At 42.1% G+C, this 20,802-nt stretch overlaps 1 long non-coding RNA gene across 1 annotated transcript in view; it reads left to right on the forward strand.

The window, feature by feature from the left end:
- Positions 1-20,419, forward strand: part of LOC149317643 (uncharacterized) — a 119,330-nt gene extending 98,911 nt beyond the window's left edge. Inside the window, exon 3 of the long non-coding RNA XR_016280750.1 lies at positions 18,248-20,419. This is a non-coding gene — a long non-coding RNA (uncharacterized LOC149317643). The remainder of the gene's footprint in view (positions 1-18,247) is intronic.
- The last annotated feature ends 383 nt before the right edge of the window (positions 20,420-20,802 follow it).

The raw sequence follows: 20,802 nt of genomic DNA on the forward strand, positions 1-20,802 counted from the left end.
ACAGATAAACACAGAAAACCTGCAAAATAAGATGATCCTGAAGCATAGGTAGTTGTAACTAAACTTTGTTTACTATGACATCCAGCTATATGGTATTGTTTTTCCTCTTTCTTCTGAACCAACCAGCTGAGTGACTGTGAGGGCATGGGATCTTCATTTTTGAAATTGTTTAATTTTTGTATTTTGTGACCATTTAATTGGTTTTTTTTTAATTCTTGTAAGCTGTCTTTGGTCCTGAACTGAGAAAAAGATGGGATATAAACAACAACAACAATTGTTATTGCTGTGGGGGAAGATAAATTGGGAGAGTTTAAATGTTGGATATGTATAATTTGCAGTAGAGGCTCCCTGTGTTCCATCTGCCTCTGAGGAAGTGGAGAGGCTGGCTATATGTTTTGTAGTATTTTATAGTTTATTGGTTATCTGTGTATGGATGTTTTTGGAGATGTAGCTAAATTATATGTGGATTCTTTTTCTGTTTTAAGATTAATAAACATATTATTATTATTATTATTATTATTATTATTATATTTATTTGTATACCGCCCTCTGGCAAACCAATCTGGGTGGTTAACAACAGTAAAATATAAAATATGACAATTAAAAACCCTTTATCCCTCCCCCCCCCTTAAGACAGTATTAAATAGTATAACATATTAAAAACACAATATCTAGCATAAAAACAGCAATTAAAACTAAAAACCCTGATATCCCTCTGTTGATCCTCAACCATCACTAAGATGGGGCCACGGGAGGAATGAGGGAATCAGGGAACCTGGGAACCTGGGCCGGGATGGTTAATCTGGAAAGGCCTGCCGGAAGAGATCCGTCTTGACCGCTTTTTTAAAGCTGTCTAATGATGTTATCTGACGGATCTCATCTGGCAGGTCGTTCCAGAGTTTGGGGGCGACAGCAGAGAACGTCCTCTGGGAGGTTGTTGCAAGCCTAGATTTTAGAGGCTGCAGTAAGTTCCTCCCAGAGGACCGGAGAGCGCGAGGAGGATTGTACGGGAGGAGGCGGTCCCTAAGATAGCTTGGACCCAAGCCATTTAGGGCTTTAAAGGTGATAACCAACACCTTGTACTGGGCCCGGAAGCTGATAGGCAGCCAGTGGAGGGACCTCAAAACTGGAGTAATGTGGTCCCACCTAGATGTACCTGACACAAGCCTGGCTGACATGTTTTGAACCAGCTGTAATTTCCGAGTCAAGCACAGGGGTAGCCCCATGTAGAGTGCATTACAGAAGTCAAGGCGTGAGGTTACCAGCGCGTGCACAACCGTCTCGAGATCCCTTACTTCCAGAAAAGGGCGCAGCTGGCGTATCAGCTGAAGCTGATAACAGGCACTCCTGACCGTCGCATTTACCTGATTTGTCATCAGGAGCGACGAGTCAAGGAGCACCCCCAGACTGCGAACACAGTCGCTGGAGGAGAGTGTGACCCCATCCAGGACTGGAGGTTGCAACCCAATTCTTGGTTTCGGGGCCGCTACCATGAGCACCTCCGTCTTGTCTGGATTCAGTTTCAATCTGTTTTTCCTCATCCAGCCCATTACCGCCTGAAGACATTCATTGAAAGAAGAGATGCCATCGGAATTCGAGGCCAACGAACGAGATACGGAGAAATAGATTTGGGTGTCATCAGCGTACTGATAACACCCAGCACCATAACTCCGTATTATCTCACCCAGCGGCTTCATATAGATGTTAAATAACATCGGGGACAAAATAGCCCCCTGAGGAACCCCACAAGTGAGGTACCTCTTACTGGAGCTACAGTCCCTGAGTAGCACCCTCTGAGACCTGCCCGAGAGGAAGGACCGGAACCACTGCAAAGCAGTGCCCCCGATACCTAACCCCTTCAGGCGGTCCAAGAGGATGCCGTGATCTATAGTATCAAAAGCCGCTGAGAGGTCTAAGAGCACCAACAGGGTCACACTCCCCCTGTCAATGCTCAGACGCAGATCGTCGGTCAAGGCAACCATGGCAGTCTCAACCCCAAAGCCTGTCCTAAAGCCAGTTTGAAATGGGTCTAGATAATCGGCTTCATCCAAGACAGCTTGGAGCTGAAGGGCAACCGCCCTCTCGATCACCTTGCTCAAAAATGGCAGCAATGACACCGGCCTATAATTCTTCATATCCAGGGGGTCCAGGGAAGGTTTTTTCAGGAGCGGCCTAACCGCCGCTTCCTTTAAACAAGATGGAACATGTCCTTCACTGAAGGATGCACCGATGATATCCGTGAGGAATCTCATCAATGCATCCCCCCCTGGACGGCCAGCCATGATGGGCAAGGGTCAAGAGGGCAAGTTGTCTTCCTCATCTTACCAAGCAGCTTGTCCACGTCATCAGTACTCACAGATTGGAGCTGATCCAGTATGACTACATCGGCGGAGTCACTGGACGCCTCGCCTGTCGACTCTGTTTCAACGGTGGCATCTAAGTCGGCTCTTATCTGAGAGATTTTGTCTGCAAAGAAGTTGATAAACGCGTCACAGCAGGCCGTCGTCGGGTTAAGTAAGGGATTTGGCGCAGGGGTCACCTGCGTCATTTCCCTCACCAACTTAAACAGCTCTGCTGGGCGGGACTCTGCAGACGCAAGAAGGAGCAGTGTCAAAATGTCTGATTTAAACAACTTAAATCATCTCCAGAATCTGAATTAATTAGATTTGAAAACATGATAAAATATTTAGTGTTCCCAAAAGAGCATTTCTTATCCAAAGTACAAAATTCAAGCTACCAAATTTCCAAGCAGATTTTTCAGTGACACAACAGCAGATTCTAAGCCAAATGTGTAGAAAGAGGCTGAAGTGTGGCTTGTGCCATTTTTTACATGTTGGATGAGACATTCATACATCGATTGAAAAGAGAAAACAAACACTTCTTGCCAACTGAAAATTTACAGTTTTAAAATAAGTAAACATACACACACATACACACACACGTACAATAAATATGAGATGAAACTTACCTCATTGGCACACTAGTCCTATGTTCTTTTAGATGCCGTGATAGAATATCAGTGGTTACAATGTAGCTAGATATTGCCTCTAGATGCAGATGATGTAGCTAGGAAATGTGCACAGGACAGTTCTATTGCATTCACACTTGGTGGATTTCCCATAGGGCTTTGGAAAATCAAATACTTTGTATGTTCTTGCATAGCAAGGAGTTATACTGGATAGCCTTTGTGGTCTCTTCCAACTCTATGATTCTATGAAATACTTGGTCTGATTCAGTAGGCAGCTTTGTCAAGTTTGGAAATGTTACTTTTTGGACTACAAGTCCCAGAATCGCCACATGAATATGGACAATGAGGAAGCTGTAGTCTAAAAACTTTATTGCTCCGAGCTCTGGCTTCTTCTTATGTTCATGTGCAATAAGTTCATGTCTACCCAGGGGCTGCTGTGATGTTACAATGTATGCACTTAGCAATGATAGTCAGTGGAGTGACTGATGCACCAAGACCCCAGTGTGCCCATTACACAAATGTGCATTGGGGCACTACAGATGCACACCTGGATACTAGCTGAGAAGTGCTGAAGCAGCACAACATGAATCTCCAATGTGCATCAGAAGTGTTCAGTATGCATTAGAAGTACCCAATGTGCATCAAACATGCCCAGCAAGCATGAGAAGTAATCAAAGTGCATATGAAGTGTCCATTGTCTATCAGAAGCAACTGATGAGCTTGGAAACACCTTTGCAGGTGCCTAGATTTTGTGCATCATTGCAATTCACTAACGGGGTTTCGCTGAATTTCTGCAACTTCACTATAGTTTTGTAAAGTTACAAAACATAGGCTGTGATGTAGAATACTGGCCATTATTTTCCTGTCTGTACTCAGAAGTGGTGCAAGAGCCATTCCTCAGTGGTAAATTATAGTTTGGATACACAAGATTCCAGCAGCAATTCCTGCCCTCTTCTGTAGTTCTCACATGGTCTCGGTCTCAGCAAGCAAGGCTGGAGAAGTTCTTTCCTCTTTGGGACCACTTAGAGTTACGTCCAGTAAGGGTAGATAACGCAAGACTAAAAAGACCAAACATATAGGTATTACATGCTCTGCCATTGTTTCATAGCCTTTTTTAAAAAAAAGGGGGGGGGCATGTAAGGTGATGCTCAGAAGAAAGAATACCTCGAGACTCTTTCAAAATAACGGCCAGATGGACTTTTTAACCTGGAATCCCCAGAAGCAGTTGTATTGGTGACTCTCTTTTTCATTTTACCTAAAAAGGCACTGGATTCTTAATGGGAGTGGGTGGGGAGCAACAATTCAAAGGAAAAGCTAACAGGTAATTTATCTGAGCTGAGACTGGCATGAGCCAAGGTGGCAGCACAATGCACATGCCACCTAACTTGGCATGCAAGGGCCATGAAAAATCTATTGTGGGGAGTTGATTTGCCCTGCTGCTGAGTTTCACTGAAACATCTGCAGAATCTGGTTAAAGAATAGCAATTGTTCCTCTTCCTCCACCCGTCAACTTGGTCTTGATTTGAGGCTATTTTTGAAATGTCTTGTTACACATATTTCCAGTCAACAGCCAGCTCAGATTAGTCACTTGGAGTTCCTGATCTGCAGCGCTGAAATGGAGGCAGATTTTCATGAATGGATTTGAAAATGGGGGCAAGATCATGTGATAACAACTGTTGTTTATACATGGGCATTACATTCTTTACTATTTTGTTCAACCACCATTTTTCTCTGCTTCTAGAAAGTTCTCCAACTGGACGGGAAGAGCTAATCCACGAGGGGGACTAGAATCAAGTGGAATTTGTATGCTGAGTGACTGGCAAGAAACTAGGAAAAAAGGCTATTCTCCAAAGAAAGACTTGCATCACATCACCTTAAGTCCTTTTTTATTAAGTATGCTTCCAGTTTTTATTTTGGCTGATTTGGGGGCTATTTTGTGGGGTTCTGGCAAGGTTCTAAGGTACATGAAGGGCTCAGAGGGGATGGGGGAGCAAGCCCACTGCATTTTGTAGCATTTTTGAGGGGCTCAGGGCCCAAGTTCTTTGGAGGCCCAAGTTCAACATGCACCTGTGGGCTTCTCTTTGCCCACCATTGTTATATATCCTTGCTAAGGAGAAGATGAGATGGAGCTGAGGAGCATTTCAGGGAACTTTTTTTTCTTTCGCTTCCATGTATTGAACACTTATCTAGATTTACTCATTCATAACTGTTCTGTATCAATGGTTGCTGCTTAATCACAGTTGTGACACTATTGTTGTGATGATTGTAACTCTCTCCCCTCCAATCTGCTGGCAATTGGAGCATGAAAGAAATTTCTGTTAAGTTTCTTTTTTATGGGAGGGGGTGTTGGACCAGGAGTGGTGACTTAGCGAAGTATACTTAACTTAGGCTGCATCTGCACTGCAGAAATAATCCAGCGTGACACCACTTTAACTGACATGGCTCAATGCTATGGGATATTTGGAGATGCTAGGAATTGCACCCGCCACCCTTTTCCATGCAAAGCATGTGCTGTTTCCACACAGCTTTCCTTTGTGCCACAATGTGTGCTAACCAGAACTTTTCAGAGAAATGGACTCTCAAAAGTGCCTTGAATTTATTGGAGCTCAATGTTTTCTGGAAATATGGGTTCTTTCCCTTTCTTTTTTTTCCAGGGACAGTCTATGTAACTATGCTTCTTAGCTGTGGGGCATTTCCGGATCAAATAAAATCTCTTTTTTGTTACCCTGTTGGAGGGAGTGCCTTCCCTCTTTAAAACACACACAAGCTGCAGCCAGGAGAGTATCGAACCGTAGCAAGGAGCAGAATCAAAGGCAACAGAGAAGAAAGTGGTGCATGATGCCCAAGGTGCAAAGGAAGCCACAGTGTGCCACACAAACACGCACATACCTCCTCCTAGCCATGTGCTGCAGGCTGGATTTTATCAGCAGGTGGAAGGGGGAGAGGAGGCTGTCAGGTGAAACAACTATTCCCCACTTTCTTTTCTTTTTCAATACACTGCTAGCAATATTCTACACTTCAAAGCTGGGGCAACCTGCCCAGGAACATGTCGACCTTTGGCACAGTTATTTCTCTTTCCCAAACTTAAAAGCACTTCACTGAAAATGGAGCAGGGAGGGGGAAATGACATTTTCTTTCCCTCAGCCTTTAGTTAGTTTTCTTTACCCTGCTAAGGAGGATACAAAAGCATGATTCTCAGAGGTAATTGTAGCCCTGAGTGAAGGAACTTGTAAAACCGACTCATTCCAGCTCAAAGCATCTAGCTCAATATGTTCTATGACCAGGATCCTATTTGACACTCTTATTGGTGGTAACCACCTTCCTGTCGATCTCAACTCATGGCGACCTTGTGGATGAAACATCTCCAAATCTCTCTATTCTCCACTGCTTTACTTGGTGGTGATGTGTGCCTTCAAGTCATTTCCAACTTATGGTGACCCTAAGGTGAACCTATCATAGGGTTTTCTTGGCTAGATTTGTTCACAGGAGGCTGTGCCATTGACTTCCCTTGAGGCTGAGAGCATGTGACTTGCCCAAGGTCACCCAGCCGGTTTTGTGGCCAAGCTGGGAATCGAACCATGGTCTCCAGAGTCATAGGGCCCATTACAGATGGGCACCCTAGGACGGACTCAGTCCGTGCTAGGGTTAGAAAGGGGCGTCTATCCCTAGCACAGACTGAGTCCGTATGAAATGGCGGCAGCTGTTCGACACGGCCACCGCCATCTTGACGTAGCAGACACTCTGCGTCCGCACGTCGTGCCCCGGATATGACACCGCAAGTGCGTGACTAGCGCCTTGCGGCATCACATCCGGGGCCCAGGAAGGAGCGCGATTTTCTCGCTCCTTCTTTGCTGCATCTGGGAACTGCGCCATTTGGCTGCTGCGGTTCCCGGATGCAGCAACCGGCAGCAGCAGCAGACCGCCGCTTTTCGGCAGTCTGTAACCCGCCATAGTCCAATGCTCAAACTACTTCGCCACACTGGCTCTCCTAGCTCCTGTAAATTCATACATGTGACCTCCTTAATAGAGTCCATCCATCAAGCATGTAGTCTTTCTCTCTTTTGACATCCCTTCACCTTTCCAATCATTAATGTTTCTCAAGTAAGTCATGCCTTCTCATGACATGACAAGTATGGCAACCTAAACTTAATCATCTTGGCTTCCAGGGAGATTTCAGGTTTGATCTGTTCGAGGACCCATTTGTTTGTCTTTTCAGCTGTCCACAGTACCATCAGCACTCGTCTCCAGCACCACATCTTGAATGAGCTGATTTTTTTTTTTACTTATCCACTTTCTTCACTGTCCAGCTCTCACATCCATATACATGGTGATAAGGAATACAATAGCTTATGTGATTCTAACTGACACGCTCAGTTGTATATCTTGACTCATTAGGACATTTTCTAGTTCTTTCATAGCTGTCCTTTTTGACACTGCTAGAGTGTAAACCTCTACTGCCACACTTATGGTGGAGATCTAGGATCCACACTTATGGTGGAGATCTAGGATCCAGCCATTTCATGGCATGAGAGAATTCTCCCAGTGGCCAATCACTGGCTGTTTGAATCTGGGAAGGCTGAGACCCACTTCTCAGGTGCTACTCAGCTTTTGTTGCACAGTCTAGGAAAAAGCATTGTATAAGGAGGTTCAAAAGTGCAGGCATAGCTCAGCTGACAAAGCCTATGATAGTGAAGCTCCTTTTTTTGCCCTACCCAGCTCCTTTTTCTTCCTCCTGATCTATCCAGCTGAATTTTTTTTAAAAGCAGCACCAGCATTGGGAGGATGCTAAAGGAGGCCTGAAGAGATGCAGACTTTTGGTGTCAGGTTGCAGCAGCATGGCTGCAGTAAACAATGCAATAAAGTTTGAGTTGGGAAAGAATGGGATTCTAGCCAATCCTATTAAAGCCATGTGTGCCTGCATGCAACATGCAAAATAAAAAGCAGCTGCCTCCAGAATTCTTTACTATGTGAAAATAGAAAAACAGAGAGAAAAGGGGAGGGTCCCACCAGACTGTTAAAAAAGCAGATAGGTATGGCCACCAAAATAGAAATCATCAGGGAAGTGGTGAAAGAAAAAAAAAGTCATCCCTAAATGGACTTCCTTCAGATGTCACATTTCTCTATATTTGGCTGAGCAGTCTTTAGCTCAAAGATATACCAATGCAAAATAGTATGCATGATAAAATATGTTAAATAATGCTATGGGCGGGGTGCATTAAGACATATGTATTTTGAGAGCAAATACAAAATGTGTATTTTGTGAGAAATTACTTCACAATTAAAAATTTTTATTATTATTATTATTATTATTATTATTATTATTATTATCTCCTGCTTTCCTCCCAGAATTGAGACTCAAAGCAGATCACATTTAATAGAACAATACAGAGCTTGGAAATGTTACACTATTGAGAGAAACAGTGTTCAGTTCATATTGCTTCCAGCATGGCTACTGCCCATGCTGGCTAGGGGATTCTAGGAGCAGTAGTCCACAAATGTAACTATCTACTCTCCCCACTTTCCTTGCCGTTAGCTCTACTATAATTATACATGAATGTTGGGCAGCAATCCTCTTCCACGCTCTGGGATCATAGTGATCTGCCTATGTCTATCCATCACTGAACTGTTGACTTTCCCAGTTTGGTGATGAAAGGTGTGTGAGATGTTACCACCTTTAAGAATTTGCAGTGCCTTGTATATAGATTGTTGATCTGTATTGCATGTGTATGTAACACTGTTAACTATAGCAGATACCCTGATGTATTTATCATCTTCAATTAGAAAGAATTGAGGCTATCATTCTTTGGACCTATCATAAGATGACATAAGAAAATATGATAATGCTTAAATTGAAGGTATTCTGAAAAGAGGAAGACCACCACATACACAGATTGATTCAATCAAGGAAGCCATGGTCCTGAGCACAGGGCTGTTAATAATAGGGTGTGTTAGAGACATTCATTCATAAAATCACTGCCAGTTGGAAGCAAACTTGACAACTATTAAAACAACATGAGGATGCAGGACTTAAACTGTGCTTGAAGGTACCATTCTGGAATACCTCTCTGTTGCATATGTGTATGTGCCTTCAAGCTACCCATCGACTTATGGTGGCCCCATGAATTTCATAGATTTTCCTTAGGCAAGGAATACTCAGAAGAGAATTTGCAAGTTCCTTCCTCTGAAATATAGCCTCGTATTCAATGGCAGTTTTCCATCTAATTACTAGCCAAGGCTGACCCTGTTTAGCTTCCAAGATCAGATGGGGTCTGGTGCCTTTAGGATATTTAATCCCCTATTACAGGTAAATAAAATGTTTATTTATATCCCACCTCTCTGTCCGAGACAACCAGGGGGGCTTACAAGTTAAAATTGTACAATACCAGATCCCATTATCCCACCCACCCCCAAAATAACAATTAAACAATTCACAATTTAAAACATATTTTAAAATAAACAGATCAGACAGTGGCTATAGCAGGTTAAGAGGGGTAACAGGTTCCAATTTTGGTGGCTGGTTATCTATTCGGGAAAGGCCTGTTGGAAGAGATCAGTCTTAACAGATTTTTTAAAACTGTTTAGGCTGACAGGCCATTCCATAATTTGGGAGCGGCAGCCGAAAAGGTCCTCTGGGTGGTTGCAGACAGCCTAGTTTTCATAGGCTACAATAAATTCCTCCCAGAGGACCTGAGTGCGCGGGGCAGATTATACAGAAAGAGGTGGTCCTGAAGATAGGTTGGACCCAAGTCATTTAGGTCTTTAAAGGTCATAACCAAAACCTTGTACTGCGCCCAGAAACTAATGGGCAGCCAGAGGAGCGATTTTAAAATAGGTGTTATGTGATTGCTTCTGGCTTTACCAGAAACTAACCTGGCTGCCATGTTCTACACTAATTGAAGTTTCCAAGCTAAGCACAAGGGTAGCCCCATGTAAAGTGCATTGCAGAAATCGAGTCGTGAGGTTACCAGTGCATGCACCACAGTTTCTAAGTCCATCACTTCCAGGAAAAGACACAGCTGGAAAGGTACATAAGTGTGATACTGTACTTGAGTTACTTTAGGATCTCTCTGTTTTGTGGCTGAAACTCAATAATACTACACCTAATATTCACAATTAAACATTTACATTTTTAGATGTTTGGGGTTTTGGTGATTTCCATGCAAAAGTAAGCACAACTTTCTGCATACATATTTGAATGAAATCCTCCACCTCTCAAACCCACATTCATTTTTTACTTTTCTGCCATTACCAGACACTGTGGATGAAACTTCTTTTGGAAATTCCCATAACACCCTTCTTCTGAACCTGTCAGAGACATATGAGTGGGCTTCTGCAGCTAAATAAATAAAACTACAAATTCTCCTTCCCCCTTTGGGGACATTGGCTTTATTCACACTGGGCCAATGAACCCATATATATATGAATATCAGCATAACTGTTAAAGACTAAATGAATGGATGAACTAACCAAGTAAAATATGTATGCATATTTAATATGGGATATAAGAGAACTAGCATGATACAGTGGTTTGAACATTGGACTATGATTCTGGAGACCAGGGTTCAAATTCTCCCTGGATCATAAAAACCTACTGGGTGACCTTGGGTAAGTCACATTATCTCAGCCTCAGAGGATTGCAGTGGCAAATCCCCCTTTGTAAAAAAGTCTGACAAGAAAACCCTATGACACTTTAAGGCTGCCATAAGTCAAAAATGACTTGGAAGCACATAAAAACAGATGAGAGGAGTGAACAAACTAAACAAATATGGGCAATATAAGTGATATCTAGATTAAAATAACTTTTTAACAGGGTAACAACATTGAACATGTCATTTTAAAAGGCTACACAAATTTAAAATCATGGACTTTTCTTTGAAAGTTTTGGACTGGAGGAGCTGTGGTCCAGTATCATTTGGAAGCCCACACAATCTCCACTCCAATATAACAATGAAAATGCTGTGTTTTAGAATATGTTGTTTGTTGGGTCAGGAAGAAAATATTTGAGAAAAGATCTCAATGGACTAAACTGAAGAAACATTTCCATTGTTGAGCAACAATTGCAACCAAGTCCCTGGCAGCAGACTTTCCAAAGGGATATGAGCTAGCGAACCCTTAATCTCTCTGGGTGTGCTGATTCACAAAGATCCAGACATGGTGAGTGACTCTTTACAACTGTGATTCATAGGTTTGGTCTTCTGGATGACCAGTTACTTAACACTGTTTTTCATTGTACTTGTGTTCTTCTTTTTAACTTCCACTTAAGTATCATGTTCAAGAAGACTTTTAACACATGTCTGTTTCTGAGAAGGAACTAATCATCATTATTTTAGAGTGGAATAAAACCAACTATTAGGCCCAAGTAGAGTAGATGCACTGAACCCATGGGATTTAGCTACTGACACATAGGGTCCCAAATCCCAAACCCTCATCATCTCTTAAACCAGCCTTGATAGCATCTATACACACTATTATCAGGATGTTGTCTGAAGTTAAAATGGCAGCTTTCAGCAATATTTGAGGTGTTGCTGCCATCACTGTGGATTATGTGTGTGCGTGCATGAGGGGATAACCCTCCATGTAAGACGGGGTCCACTAGGAGGCACTAGTAAGAGAGGGCCCACAACAGAGCCCCTCAAACCCAGAGTCAGCTCTGCCCATCAGAATGGCTGCATAGACATGTATCCTGACCTGACATAAGACAAACTCCTCTATTCTTGCTCTGTTCCAGGGATATATTCTAAATCCTATGCAGAGCCAACATGAAAAACAAGCAAACCAGAAATGTAAATGTGAAACCCACAATCCCCAAATCACTGGCCGCTGACAGCTGAAGATAAACAGGATGGGTTCATGTCCCCATAGATCAGTGGTGTAAACTTTTTTTTTTTTTTTGGTAAGTGTACCACAAGTCAAATTTGAAATATGAGATAGAGGTGCCTGAGTATACAATCCAGTGCCTATGCAGATGCCAGTCCCCATGAGCAAGTAAGCATGATGCTCCGGATGTGGATGTGAATGCAGTCCTGACCTGAATTTGCAAATGAAACTTTTGTACTACAACTACAAATTGAGTATCACTGATCCAAAATGGATTTCAGATTTTTTGAAGGGGGGGTGGAATACTTGCATTTGCATATATGTGCATAACCAGAGATCATGGAGATGAAACCCAAATCTAAACACAAATTTGAGTTATGTTTTATATACAGAATGTGGTGGCTTAGTGGTTAATTCTGGTGATCATAAGATCAGAAAGTTGGCAGTCCAAGGCTTGAGTGCTTCATGATGGGATGAGCTCCTGTAACTAGTCACATCTTCAGCCAACAAAGCAGTTTGAAAGCATGCAAATGCAAATAGATAAATAGGTACCACTTCGATGGGAAGGTAACAGCGTTCAGTGCAGTCATGCTGGCCACATGACTACCGGAGTCATCTTCGAACAATGCTGGCTCTTTGGCTTAGTAATGGACATGAGCACCACCCCCTACAGTCAATTACGACTAGACATTCATATCAAGGGACTACCTTTACCTTTAGCTTTTCATATATACCTTATACATATAGCCTGCTGGTAATTTGATACAATATTTTGGATAAATATTTGTATTTGGGATTTGTAGTTTGTTATGGCACCAGAGCTCTCTGACAGAGAAGGGTAAATATCTCACAGAACTACAAATCCCAGAATTCCATAGCATTTATCCATGGCAGTTAAACCTGTGTCAAACTGCATTACAGTGAGCTCTTGGTATCTGCTGGGGTTTGGTTCTAGGATCCTCTGTGGAGACAGAATCCATGGATGATCAGGTCCCATTAAATATTCTCTCTCTGGCTTTTCTTCGCGAACGAAGATTCAGGAAGGACTCATCCCGCGCTTTCTACAAGCGTGTTGATAACTAAAAAGACCAATCCGAGATAAACAAGTCCAGTTGCAGAAAGCACAGTAGATTGATAAAGAATCTGTGGATATGGAGGGCCTCATCTATTTCTGCAGTGCAGATTAGACCCAAGACACCAAATGTACTCTACCCCTACAACTTTCAAAGGTATGGTTGGAATATGGAAGGTCTCTGTTTGGTTGTTGTTCCTACACTTTGGAACTCCCATTCTAGGGAAATTTGGATGGCATCTTCACTATTGTGTGTTCAGTGCCATGTTAAGACTTTTCTATTCCAGAAATCTATTCCAGCAAACAAAAAATTATTATTAACAAGAGAAGGACTTTTTATGGTGCTTGGCTAGGAGACTGCCAATGAATACCAGGTGCTGCAGGCTATATTTCAGAGGAAAGAATTAGCAAAATAACTTCTTTAGTACCCTAGTGGATACCAAACACACATCTTTTTAAATGGTTTTAATTGATGTTTAGGATTACGACTCTGGAGTCTAGGGTTCAATTCCCCGCTCAGATGTGAAACCCACTGAGTGACCTTGGGCAAGTCACATACTCTCAGACTTAGAGGAAGGCAATGGCAAACCTCCTCTAAACAAATTTTGTCAAGAAAACCCCATGATAGGTTTGTCTTGGGGTTGCAATATGTTGGAAATGACTTGAAGGCATACAACAACAACACTGTTTTTGTCTCAGATATTGTATGTTGCTGGGTTTTTTTTTTATGATATCTGTTTCTATTGTAAATTTCTGCCTTCCATGTGTTGCCTTGCATTCCATTCAGGGAGAAAGGCAGGATATAAATAAAGTGATGGATGGATGAATGAAAATGTTCAGCAGAGCACACATCCAAGTGTGCATGAGCATCCACTTGCAATGAGCATGCACATCCATGCTCGATGGTACTACATGCACTGCTTCACTTCTGCAACTTTGGTATGAAGGCAGACATACTATGCTGGACAAAAATGTTCAACCACTTCCATACAGATTGACATGAAATGCATGGTTTTCATCTGTGAATGGTTGGAGGGTATGCAGTGGGCTCTATCTTGTATGTGGGGACCTTGCTTGTGGGGTGTCTGTCTTGCTTGTGGAGTGGATATCTTGCTTTTGGGGTGGATATCTTGCCTTTTAGGTGTGGAGGAATGTGTTAATAGAAACACACACACCCAATGTCATCACCAAATATGACTTTTATGTCACGCCTCCTTGCTACAACATATTTTAGTGTTTAGTTTGGAGGGGAAGATACCTATAATTTCTGTTTTGGCTGGGCAAAGAGACTGCTGTTCAATGAGCCATCCCCTCCCAGCACATAGACACATACACACACACATTGCCGGTGCTGCATGCCTGGGACTGTTTGGTGTGCTGTCTCTGTGAGACACTTTATCACCACTTTCCCCACAAGCCTTCACTCCACCTGGCAGGGCAAACAGCTCCAAATGAAAGGCCCTGTTCACGCTTAGAGTGGTTTGAATTTATATCTCTAAATAAGCCGGTTGTATAAGGAGGAGGAGGAGGCTAATTTGTAAACACTTCCCAGATGATAAATTGCAGGCCCTGCCAGCCCTTAATTGGCGCCTCTCGGGGAAACGTCTCCATCAGGGTTCTCTCTTGGCATGAGGAAAACACACTGCAGAGAGAGAAGGCCAAGAGAGGCACGAGGGCTTGAAAAGAGAGTGGTGTCTCTCTGAGGCCCAGCAGAGGTGGGGTTGTCCGATGCGCAAACTTCCAGAGCATCAGAAGGCATAAGCTCCTTCAGAGTCAGGCAGGCTGCAAGAGTCCCTTACTGTAGAAAAAGCTTGCGTCAACGAGAAGGTACTCTGAGTAGGCAGCAGGCTCAGGGGGAAAATCTGACAACCTGAAAACAGTAGCCTAAAATTGATAGGCATGAGGTCTGCAACTGGAACTCGAGTCTGGGTCTTCAGATCTGGTGACCCTACTTTTCAAATACAGTCTTCTGCCCCCTTTTCGAGATGACAGTACCCAGTGTTTTCCTCGAACTCATTGCCCTTGAGAAGAATTGGGTACTATAAAACATTGTTAAAGGGAAATGGTGGAACTGTCAGATTCCGAAGGTTTGAGGGAGAAGGTGGATAGCTTACAAATTGTTATTGTTCATAAAATCATAGTTGGAAGAGAACACAAGGCCCATCCAGTCCAACCCCTTGCCATGCAGAAAGTCACAATAAAACAGCCCATACAGATGGCCATCCAGTCTCTTTTTAAAAACCTTCAGAGAAGGAGTTTCCACCATGCTCCGAGGGAGTGTGTTCCACTGTCCAACAGCTGTTCCTAACAGGTTCTCCTAATGTTGAGCTGGAATCTCTGTTCCTGGAGCTTGCATCCATTGTTCCATGTTCTAGTCTCTGGAACTACAGAAAACAAGCTTGCTCCACCCCCAAAATGACACACCTTCAAATACTTAAACAGGGTTATCGTATCATTTCTTAACCTTCTCTTCTTCATACCCAGCTCCCTAAGTCTCTCCTCATAAGGCATGGTTTCCAGACCCTTCACCATTTTGGTCACTCTCCACCTTGCCAACATCCTTTTTGAATTGTGGTGCCCAGAACTGGACATAGTATTCTGGCCAAAGCTGAATAGAGTGGCACTATTATGTCCCTTGATCAAGATACTATACTTCTATTGACACAGCCTAGAATCACATTGGCCTTTTTCGCAGCCACATCACACTGTTGACATATGCTCAACTTGTTGTCTCCTAGATCCTTTTCACATGTAGTCTTGTGAAGCAATGTGTCCTCCATCCTATATCTATGCATTTCATTTTTTTCTGCCTAAGTGCAGTACCTTACATTCCTTCAAATTGTTTCCAATTTATGGTGAACCTAAGGTGAACCTGTAACTGGGTTTTCTGGGGCTGAGAGTATGTGACTTGCCCAAGTTCACGTGGTGGATTTCTATGGCTGAGTTAGGAATCAGAATCCAATCTTCAGAGTCATAGTCCAATGTTCAAACCACTAGACCATGCTGGCTCTCATGGTGTACAGTACAGAGGCCTAAATCTGATATTTAATCCCCAAATACAATAGGCCCATTTAATTTAATAGAATACTAATTGACCATGTATGTAAGTGCCATTTCAATTAAGCTAGGAAAATCCTCATTTCATAAGAGCTGGCTCACATGCTTGGTGTGATTCTTTATCATTTTGATATTCAGTGAAAGTCAGTTTGTTATAAAGACAAAGTATAGTTTTAACAAATGTGCTTTATTTAAAAAAGAGAGAAAAAGAGGCAATGGAAGAGGTTCGAGCTGGATATAACTAAATAACAGGGATATAGAGGGTTTTTGTATTTTTTTCAAGCAAGTGACCAATCATATGTGAGTCAGTTCTGAGATAGTGCATGCACCAAAGGAAAATATTATATATTGTGGTATAAAAACAGAAGTGTCTTTTGTTAGAATGAACCATACATTTCTCTCTTCTCAGCATCTGTTGTGACAGGGAACTAGAAGAAGAATATTTTGGGCAATTTCCTTGTGGACTTTTACAAAGGAGAAGATAGGCTTTAAATGGCTAGGCTATAGATTTAAGTGTCCAAGAGAATGGAGTCTTAAATTTTGCATGGATTTATATTTCCTGCCCTCATGGCATGTCTTTAAGGCTTAGTGCACAATGTTCAACAGAGCTGGAGAATTAATGACTCTCCAGATACTTTTGGATTTCAGCTCCCATGGTTCCTCACCACTTGCAAGGGTTCATTGGTCGTAGGGTAGTCCATCAATATCTGAAGGGCTACCTGTTCTCCACTGATGTTGTTGTTGTATATCTTCAAGTCATTTCTGACTTATGGTGATCTTAAGGCAAAACAATTGTGGGATTTTCTTGGCAAGATTGGTTCAAAGGAGGTTTGCCATTGCCATTCTCTCAGGTTAAGAGAGTGTGTCTTTCCCAAGGTCACCCAGTGAGTTTCATAGCCAAGCTGGAAATTCAACTTGGCCTCCAAAGTCATAGTCTAACACTCAAGCCACTACCACATTGGCTTACAACAAAATAAATAAATGCATCACATCCAAAGTATGTGTGGCGTTACCTGCCAAAATTCAGCAAAGGAAGACCAATTTTATATAAAGCTTTACATATTTATGAATATTTTGTGATTTCCTTTCCTATAAACTGTTACACACTTGTGAATATTTATTTACTTATTTACATTGCTCAAGATCCTATATTACAGTCTTTGTTGTTGTTGTTGTTGTTGTGTACCTTCAAGCACTTATGGCTGCACTAAGGCAAACCAATTATGGGGTTTTCTTGGCAAGATTTGTTCAGAGGAGGTTTGCCATTGATTTCCCCTGAGGCTAAGAGTGCTGGACTTGCCCAAGGTCATCCAGTGAGTTTCAGGGCTGAGCTAGGAATTGAATCCTTGTCTCCAGAGTCATCCAGAGCCATTCAGAATCTAGCTTTCATAACATTAATCCATAGTTACATGGTAGAAACACAACAAAATCCTGTCTGCGAATTGCAATGATGTGTGGCTTGCCATTAGCAACAGTGTTCCAATGCAAATCAGGCACTTCTAATGCACATTGGGCAGTTGTGATGTGCATCAGGAACCTCTGATGTACCCCAGACACTTTTGATGCACTTCAGGCAACTCTGACATGCATTTGATGCCCATTGGAGGCTCTTGTTCTGTTCAGGTATGTCCTAACCAGTGTCTGGATCTGCACTGGGGAGGGCTTGGATGCCCATCAGTCCCCATTGCACATTGAGCCATGGTGCATTAGTCACTCCACCATGGCCCAATGGATGCCTGTAGGTTGTAACATAACGACTCCCTCTGGGTGAATATGGACATCGCAAAACTACTAAATTACATTTTGCATGTGCATAAGTCCATTTTCAAACATGTAAGTTCCCAGTAGAATGCCAGTCTTTCTTCCTTATTTCTTTACCTTGGTTGGTTTATGTTTATAGAAAGGGTGGGTATTTCAACTTATTGCAGTCAGAGAAAGGGACTTTAGTTCATTGGTAGAGGACATTCTGTATGCCATTGGTTTTAGGTCCATGACATACAGTGCTGTCTTGGTCCCAGTCTGTGTCTGTATGTGCTTTCATCTATCAACATATGGTGACCTGATGAATTTTGTACAGTTTTCTTAGACAAGGAATACTCAGAGGTGGTTTTGCCAGTTCTTTTCTCTGAATTATAGCCCACAACCCCTGGGATTTGTTGACAGTCTGTCATCCAAATACTAACCAGGGCTGACCCTGCTTAGCTTCCAAAATTACATGGGATCTGTGCCTTTAGGGTATTTAGGCCCTGATTCCAGTATAGTTCATTTTTATAAATAACTGGAAAAAAGTGTAATCAATGATAACGTTATGTGTTTTGTTGTTGTTTTTTTAGGCAAGTCCAGCTCCATCAAGACTAGCCTGGAAGAAGGAAGAGCCCTCCCTCCAATCCATCTGCCTTGGTCCAGGCATCAGAGGGACAGAAGAACCGCTGGACCTCATCCCCTTTCCCTCCATCATTCCCTTCTCCTTTTGTTTCGTGTCTTTTAGATTGTAAGCCTGAGGGCAGGGAACTGTCTGATTAAAAATAATATTGTAAGCCGCCCTGAGAGCCATTAGGGCTGAAGGGCGGGATATATATAAATAAATAAATAAATAAATAAATAAATAAATAAATAAAATGTAGTTTACAGATAGTTCCAAACTGGGTGGAGATAACCAATATGTTAAGAAGGCTGATGATCTTGACAGGATGAAGAACTGGGATAAAAATGAACAAAGTAAGTTTAGCTGAGGTTATTGGAAGGTTTTCCAGGAAGGCAGAAAAAATCAGTAAGGCAAATACAGAATAATTGACATCTAGCTAAATAACAGCATCAGTGAAAAGGATTTGGGGTGTTAATTGACCATAAGCTAATAATGGAAAAAGTTGAAAGAAAGAATCAAGCAGCATCTTTGAGACTAGCTGATTTATCTTGATTTGAGCTTTCACAGCTATCTATCCAATTCTTGGAAGTACTGCAAAAAGAGACACAAAAGCTCTGTTAAAATAAATCAGTCTCAAAGGGGGTGCTGATTCCATCATTTTCTGTTTTGCATTTTATGCTGAAAGAGACAAATAGAGCCATCTCCAGAAAATAACCACTCTCAATAAGATGGCCATCCAGTCTCTATTTAAAAACCTCAGAAGAAGGAGATTCCACCATTCTCTGAGGCAGCTATTCCACTATTGAACAGCTCTTACTTTCTTCCTAATGTTTAGGTGGAATCTCTTTTCTTGAAGTTTGAATCCATTGCTTTGGAGCTGCAGAAAACAAGCTTTCTCCATCCCTAATATGACACCCCTTCAAATATTTAAACAGGGTTATAATATCACCTCTTAATCTTGTCTTCTCCAAGCTAAACTTACCCAGCTCCCGAAGTTGTTGTTCATAGGGCATGGTTTCCAGACCTTTCACCACTTTGGTTGCCCTCCTCTAGACACATTTTAATCTGCTTTAAGGGAGGGATTGGCCAGATTCGGTGCAGAACTGGCCTCCACACTCAAATGGGAGCTTTGGCCTTGCATTGTGAAGACAGGGTCCATAAAAGTGAAGGGAAAACCAGTTCATTTGACCTGGATAGACAGAAGAATTTGATTTCTTCTGTTTACAGGAGAAATTTAAAAAAAAACGATTAGTAAAAAACTAATATTCTTTTTATCTAGTTGCTTGTATGGCATTGCTCAAGAGTGTAGAAACCTACATAATTTCTTTTTTAAACTGCCTTGGGTCTCACTCAGGGAGAAAGGCACCATATAAAGTAAATAAAATATATCTTGCATGGTTGGTATGACAGGTTGTGGTCTCACACCCTCATGGGAAGACTGACACCACAACTCAAGAAATGAACTCCTTGATGACTCCTTTATTATTGATCGGTTTCCATTTATTTATTTTATTAATAGAAACAGATAACATTGATCCACCCAGTACTCATATCAGTCTAAGGAATGACATCTTAATGCCATTAATATCAAAGACATCCTCTTTGGAATGACATCGTCACATAAAGGCAAGAAACAAGTGTGTGTGTGTGTGTTTGAACATGTACTGTATTGTATATTTTGCTGAGGAATACTGTCAAATTGTCAATTTTATTTTATTTTATTTTGTGGAATTTTACAAATATATATATTACTTTCAATAAAATTATTTAAAAAAAAGAAAAGAAAGAAATACACTGGAGTTCCCAGATCTCAAGGCCTGGCCCTAAATCTCCAATCATCTGGGCATGGGGGAGGGGGGTACGCAGGGCAAGAGCACTCTCTTGGAAGTGTATATGTGTGTTTTGTTTTAAAAAAAAATTAAAAATGAATGATCAAATATTGTTGGGGCTTAATGTTAATGTAACACACTTAATGGCATCACTAGGGGCTCTCCACACTGATCCCAGGGGCCACCCCTTCAGCTTTCAGTCCAGGAATCTTAGGAATGTGGGACTTTTGTCAAGTGAGCCCTGCTCTCACAGCAGTCACACTAGTAAAACAACAACAACAACAACAAAAAGGAGCATAATGCTTGTTGAGAAGCCATCACCTTGTCTCTTCTCAATCATCCAAATGGGGTTGCTGCACTATTATCCTCTCTTCTCTCTTAACCCAGCTTCTCTGCCTTATGCCCTACCCAGCATGTCTTTTAAAATCCCACCTTTTTCATGCAAATCCAGAGCTCTGATACTGCAATTGAATTTTAAAAAAGAAATTGACTAAATAAATAAATGTAATCAGGGGCTTGGGAATAGTGAGGGAAAGGAGGGATGGGGAAGGAAGGGACAGTGGGCCCCATTCACACTATGGAAATAAACTGGTGTGGAACATTCACATTCACCCCAACTACCTTTGGTGCAGTTTGTTGGGGGGGGGAGGACCGAAAAGCCCACTTAAACCAGTGCATTTGGCACTGGAGCCCT

Source organism: Sceloporus occidentalis, unplaced genomic scaffold, assembly GCF_023333645.1.
Source record: "Sceloporus occidentalis isolate IW3139 unplaced genomic scaffold, rSceOcc1.0.p SCAF_3, whole genome shotgun sequence".
Taxonomy (NCBI): domain Eukaryota; kingdom Metazoa; phylum Chordata; class Lepidosauria; order Squamata; family Phrynosomatidae; genus Sceloporus; species Sceloporus occidentalis.